Genomic DNA, 6478 nt, shown 5'->3' with positions numbered 1-6478 from the left:
TATGAAACTTCCCTCCCTCTTTCCTTTCTCCCCGCTGGAAGAAGGAAGGGGTCTCAAACAATCATTAGAACATGTCACGTTCCAAAATGCCCGCCCATGCCAAGTTTGGTTCCATTTGTTTAATTACTTTTTTAGTTATGTTAAAAAGTATAAAAGAGGCCCCCTCCCCCCTTTATTACTCCCTACTGGGAGGGAGGGGTCTCAAATGATCATATAAATATTTTTCGTATCCAAATACCCTCCCATGCCAAATTTGGTTCCATTTGCTTTATTAGTTTTTGAACTATGTAAAAAAATATGAAAGAGGCCCCTCCCCCTTTCTACTGGAAAGAGGGAGGGGTCTCAAATAATCATTGAAATATTTTTCGTGTTCAAATACCTTCCCATGCCAAATTTGGATCCAATATCTTGATTAGTTCTCGAGTTATATGAAAAATTGTTAGGTAGCCCCCCTTCCCCCCTTTCTATCACGCCACTGAAAAGAGGGAGGGGTACCAAATATTCATAGAAATATTCCTCGTTCCCAAATACCACCCCATGCCAAATATGATACCATTTGCTTGATTGGTTCTCGAGTTATGCAAAAAATTGTCTTTTGTTTGGGAGGCCCCTCCCCCCCTTCATGAGAGAAGGAGGGGTCTCAGACCACAATAGGAACCTTCCCCTGCCTCCAATACCCCCACCTGCCAAGTTTCACGTGAATCGGTTCAGTAGTTTCCGAGTCTATAGGGAACAGACAGACAGACAGACAGACAGACAGACAGACAGACAGACAGACAGACAGAAATTCATTTTTATATATATAGATTTTCTAGCTATTTTTATATATTTTTTGAAATTTATCTTCTTTGCATATTTTTTTTTATTGTGGCAAGCAGTTAAAGCATTAAATAACAATTTTTCTAATTTCTCTGTGATTTCAATACGGTTCAATAAGACCAAGTTAGGAATAACAATTTTGCTCAGATGAGGTGAACTGCAACTTTGAACAACATTGACAACATTGAAATAATCGTTTTCAAATTATTGGAGTTCCATCATTGTTTGAAAAAGCTCCAATTTTACAGTTTTTTCTAAAGTTTGTTATGCTAACGTGAATATTTCAAATTGGAATAAGCCCTCGTGCTTTGTTACCTCCTGACAGCAACTGTCATCAGGGATGCCAGGTCGTTCCGTCGAAAATCAGGACAGCGCGAAGTTAAAAATCAGGATTTTTCAGGACACCTCTTGATTCATGAAAATAATAAGAATTTCTGCTTAGATTGCATATATAAAGGCGCAATACAGGTGCTATAAACACCTTAATTTATGCAACAACAGTACGCAGCTTGTTGGCTGGCCGGTAGTTCATATCGAAAAACACCATTTAATTATTGTCTGAACCGAAGATAACCATCTGTTAAATGGGTTTAACTATTTTATTACCTATTTATTCGATTTTCTCATACTTTAACTACAAATTCGATCATATTTTAGAAGTTTTTATCAAAATCAGGACAAATCAGGACATTTTAGGGACAAGTTTTCAAAAATCAGGACAACTCGAAAGTTTTTGAAAAATCAGGACGGTCTATCGAAAATCAGGACAAATCCTGATAAATCAGGACACCTGGCACCTCTGACTGTCATTCGCAGTCAGCTGTTTTGACGTTCCGAGGAACGGGCTCTCGGTTGCTTTGCTGCTAATTTCTCTCTCGCGTCCGGCTCTCGCACGAGAGCTAAAAGTATAAACATTGTTCCGTTTTCATGTTGCGCTTACGTAGAAGTTGGTAAGAGTGAGCGAGACAAACGGCGCTTGGTGTTCTCCTCCCTCACTCTCTTCTCCAGTCCAGAGTCCAGAGGAAGCCCTTCTCTCTCATTCATTCGTTCCGTAAAGTTCCGTTCCGTTTGCTTTTGCTGACCAACCGGAGAAGAGATTCAGTTCTAGTGTTGGCTTCTTCGCTGAAGCTTGTGGGAGTTGAATCTTGTTTCGTGTATCGCGGATTTCCGTCTGTCCATTCCGGGTGAATTAATTTGATAACTGTGCGTTTATTGGCCTTACAGGGTTTGTGCAGTGCTAAAATAAACGTCGGTGGATAATTTGTGTTTCGCTTTGGCGATGCCAATTTGAAGTAAGTGCTGTTTTTGCTATGTGAAGTTATCTCTATGCTGAGTTTCTGGAATAACGATTCGAGCGGATATCGCCATTGTAGATGAAGTTTGACACACAAAATGCAGATCATGGTGTCTGTCGCGTAGTGACTGACTGAACAAGTACGACGCAAAGAAGGAAAATCGGAGCAAACAAAACTGGTTCTACCAGTTTTTGATTCAGCTTCATCGCCGTAAATGTGAGTCACGAGAGTTTTCGGCTTGATCCGATGATCTCGGAATAGCCTATCCAAGATGGGAGGAAAATAGCGTTTTTTTGGGGGTGTACAACCTTTTTTGACCAGTTCTATGTGAGGGATCGAGGTTTTCCTAATAGTGGATTCCCATGCCAGCATATCCAATAGGATATCATCAAGCATAACCGGGGGGATCAGTTTCAGGCATCGGTGAAGATTCATTGTGTAGCGACATGGTTTTACTTGCTTGAAGCTGTTTTTGGTTCGGGCAGCATAAAACAGAAGTAGAAAAAAACGGAGAGAAAACATGGTGTCTCGAAACAGAAGTGAAAATATAACCAGCGATAATTGTTCAATGGATTCAGAATGGTTTCCAAGTGTTGGTGCAGGCTGAATGTTCCACAGTTGCCAGAAATCATTGTGCAAGTGCTCCGTGCGGAAGAGAAGTTGTTATCGGAAATTTGTAAATATTTAGGGTTATCAGTTGTTAAAATTTAAGGTTTGGCTCTTCTAATCGTTTATCATATTTTTTTTATATTTAAAAAAACCTTTGGTTGAAAAATATCAAAAGTCTTAAACAATTCTCAGTGAGAGGAACCACATTCGTCTGAAGCATCGTTAAGTATCCACCTATATTATTGTTTCTGCCATTAACTGTTAAATTTTTTCATTTTTTTTTTGTAGTTGTAGTTATTTTATCTATCTTTATTAGTTAGTATTATTAGTTTTTGATTTTATTGTTTTATTTCCATTTTTATTGTTACGTTTTGATTTCATGTTAATTTTAGTTTTTTGTTCTATTCTAAAATTTAGTTATGCAGATATTTGCAACTCGTCTTCATCATACTTATTACTTAGGGCAAGTTCACTGGTGTTGGGAAAAAATGGTAGAATTTTTTTCACTTTTTGCACATTTTGAAAATTTTGCCATACAAAAACATTTTCAAGATCTTTGGCCTTCAAGTTTTTTTAACATTACTACCAAAAGAAGAAGAAGAACGTATAGTAGTTTCGTATGCTGTGATGCAAAAATTTCTATCACATACGGCTGAAATAGAAACAGTGCTGTAAAAAATACAACGCCCAAAGATCTTGAAAACATTTTCGCATGGTAAAATTTTAAAAATGTCAAAATTTCTACCACTTTTTCCCAACACCAGTGAACTTGCTCTTATTAATTGTGTTGTTAATTATTATAATTACAGATTGTTTTGATAATATCTGTCATTGATCCATAAATATCTCAAAAAAAAATTTAATTTTTCAATCTAAAAAATGGACGTTCAAACTTTTCAATTGTCAAGATAAAAATTTCCTTTAGTTTTTTTTTTAATTTTCATTTTATTTTATTTTTTTATTTTACATATTTGAATTTATGATCAACTGTTTCCTCATTCACATTTCTCAATTGTGATAGAAAATTCAAATTATCCGTTGGTATCTACCAATGTTTTTGACATTTTATAGGTGTTGAAATTTTTCTTACATATCACCCGTTTCACCAAAAAATATGGTTTCCGTAATAAACGATATCTGCGTAAGATTAACGCTGGTGGGGTCCGGACGCGGATAGAATTCAATGTCTTTTTTTCTCGATGGGCAAACAGATAATGAAAACGAGTCGACTGGAGACCCCTTACTTTTATACCTTTCGTAGGCAGAGAAAAAAACCAGGCTTGATATGTCTTTTACAAAAGATGTCCGTTAGTAAAGCGATTTTTGTGACGCGAGATCTATTCGCGAACATCAATTTGCCTCCCTATAGTGTTGCCGTAAGACATACGTGAAAAAGTTATTGCTCGCGTGAGCTTTTATTACGTCGTATGAAATATCTGAAGAATTCACAGAAAACTGCTGCAAAAGTTATCAAAACAACGTTAAAATGTGTATTTCACATATACAATATGTTGTCCAGGTTACAAATATTCTAAATGGAAAGAAGTTGCGGCTAGTTTATGTCAGTTTTTGTATTTTTTCGTAATAAAACTGTTTGTTTACATTTTGTTTCATACGACGTTATGAAAGCTCACGCGAGATTGACTGTTTTCTTTTTACGATTTGATAACTTTGGGAATCCGATTATTTGCAAATTTGAATAACTTAGCCTACCAAAAAAAAACTTCAAAACAAATTTGCTCGCGATCTTAATTTAAGCGATTTCTTCGTATCTTTATTACCCAACTAGGTTGTTTTTCCAACAACAAAATCAAGGCAAATCAGCATCAACTTCTTCAACCCTTACTATTTATTCCATTTAATCTTCTTTTTTTAAATTTACTTCATTTCTCTCCTTAAACCAGTTTCAAACACAAAAAAATATGAATTTGGTTCCAGATCCTGTTCCGGTACTAGATTCCAATCTTGAACCAAAATTCTCATCCGAAATCCTGATCTTCAGATTCAGCATCCTGATCTTCTAATCTTAGATAATGATACCGATTTTGGTCTTAGGACCTCAACCTTGATCCTGATGGTCTAAGCAAGCCTTGGTGGAGTTCGGCCGTGTTTTTTTTCTCATGTCAATTTTCTTTCGGTTAAGGAAAATTGAACCGAAATTTTTTTTAATGTGAAAATTTGTAGAAATAAAGTGTTATTTAATGTGCGTGGATTGGCCTTAGTATTTCGAAAGGTGGTCAGTTGGTTCCACATCTTAGAAAGGTCCCCATGAACTCAGCTGGATACATCACAAAATTGGTGAGCTCGTTCCATTGTTTTTGTATTTATTTGTTTTTTTTTTTGTATTTATTTATAAATCATAACATTTTTTTTCATCAATCCTATTTGCCAAGTAGGATTTCCCGTAAACATAAAAAAAACCCTCTCCTCTCCTGTCTGAAAACAGCATCCACTATATGTAGGGTCGTATGAGTTCTCTGCACCTGAAAAGTTTATTTTGCTGTTTCAGACCATCCCTTTTATGATTACATTGACTTGCCACGGTGTGCATTGTGGTACCACACTAATACTCAATATCAGCACTTGAAACGAGTATTGAACCCAGATACTTGTTTTGGCATCTCGTGTTGGGATTTATCATTAGTTGTACCTCGTGTATGAGCCAATGTAAGATGTGTGTAGTCACCCTATGCTATGCTATGCTATGCTATGCTAGGACCTCAACCTTGATCCTGATTCTGACCTTATACTGGACTCTCGTTCTGGATCATGATCAAAAATCCATAGAACTGCTGAATCATTCCAAGATTTCAAAAATTTTCCGTTTGCGTCGCAAGAATTATTTTCGGGCACATATAGACAAGTACGTTTAAATAGATGTTTATTTATTTATTTATTTATTTGATCTTCTCAGATGGTTCACAGTATTTAAACAATTAAAAAGCTATCCTATTCTAGATTTAAACACATTCTTGGAAATATTAAAATCGAAATCACTGACTACTTCATTAAAACGAGCACAACATGTATCTAAAGGATTGTTTTGACCATACTGGGTTCGTCGAACGGCAAGCCTGAAGAAATCCAGGTATCGAGTTGTTCTCACAGGAGCATTGAAGGGTAACAGCGATAACAGTTCTGGGCAATCCACGTTATTATGAAGGATGTCGAAAATAAAAAGCCGTTGCAGGAAGACGCGCCTTGATGCCAGCGTCGGCAAATTTAGTAGCAAGCAGCGTTGTTCATAAGGCGGGAGGTCAGATGAGTCGTTCCATGGTAGTTGTCGTAGAGCATATCTAATAAAGCATCGTTGTATCCTCTCTATCCTATTCGACTGTACCGCTTGATATGGAGCCCAAATTTGTACCCCGTACTCGATAATGCTGCGCACAAGAGCACAATACAGGGCTTTCAAACTATAAAAGTCATTAAAGAATTCCGTGTTTCGACGAATGAAGCCAAGGACCGCAAAACCTTTCGCTATCGTTGAGGAGATATGCTGTGAAAAATTGAGCTTGCTATCCAGGGTGATTCCAAGGTCCTTGACGACTAATGTGCGGCTCAAAACGATCGTTGACATTTTATATTCAAAGTTGATGGGATTTCGTTGACGAGTGAACGAGATGGTAGTGCATTTGGCAATATTCGGAGCCATACCGTTGTGATGACACCAAGCCTGAAGAAAATCGATGTCCTTTTGAAGTGCGCAGCAATCTACTAGAGATGAAATTGTACGGAAAATTTTAAGATTTTTT

At 36.9% G+C, this 6478-nt stretch overlaps 1 protein-coding gene across 4 annotated transcripts in view; it reads left to right on the top strand.

Annotated features, from left to right (window-relative positions):
* The first annotated feature begins 1936 nt into the window (after positions 1-1936).
* LOC129749344 (disintegrin and metalloproteinase domain-containing protein 10) overlaps positions 1937-6478 on the top strand; it is a 192347-nt gene continuing 187805 nt past the window's right edge. For 3 of the 4 annotated variants that reach the window (XR_008738024.1, XM_055744287.1, XM_055744284.1), the window contains exon 1: positions 1937-2111. The gene's annotated coding sequence lies outside the window, so the exon portion shown is untranslated. Of the gene's footprint in view, positions 2112-2159; positions 2331-6478 lie in introns of those variants that run through there. The other variant, XM_055744285.1, reaches the window with a different exon arrangement.

Source organism: Uranotaenia lowii, chromosome 2, assembly GCF_029784155.1.
Source record: "Uranotaenia lowii strain MFRU-FL chromosome 2, ASM2978415v1, whole genome shotgun sequence".
NCBI lineage: Eukaryota > Metazoa > Arthropoda > Insecta > Diptera > Culicidae > Uranotaenia > Uranotaenia lowii.
Note: the sequence above shows the minus strand (reverse complement) of the source record. Positions and strands in the feature narration are given on the sequence as shown.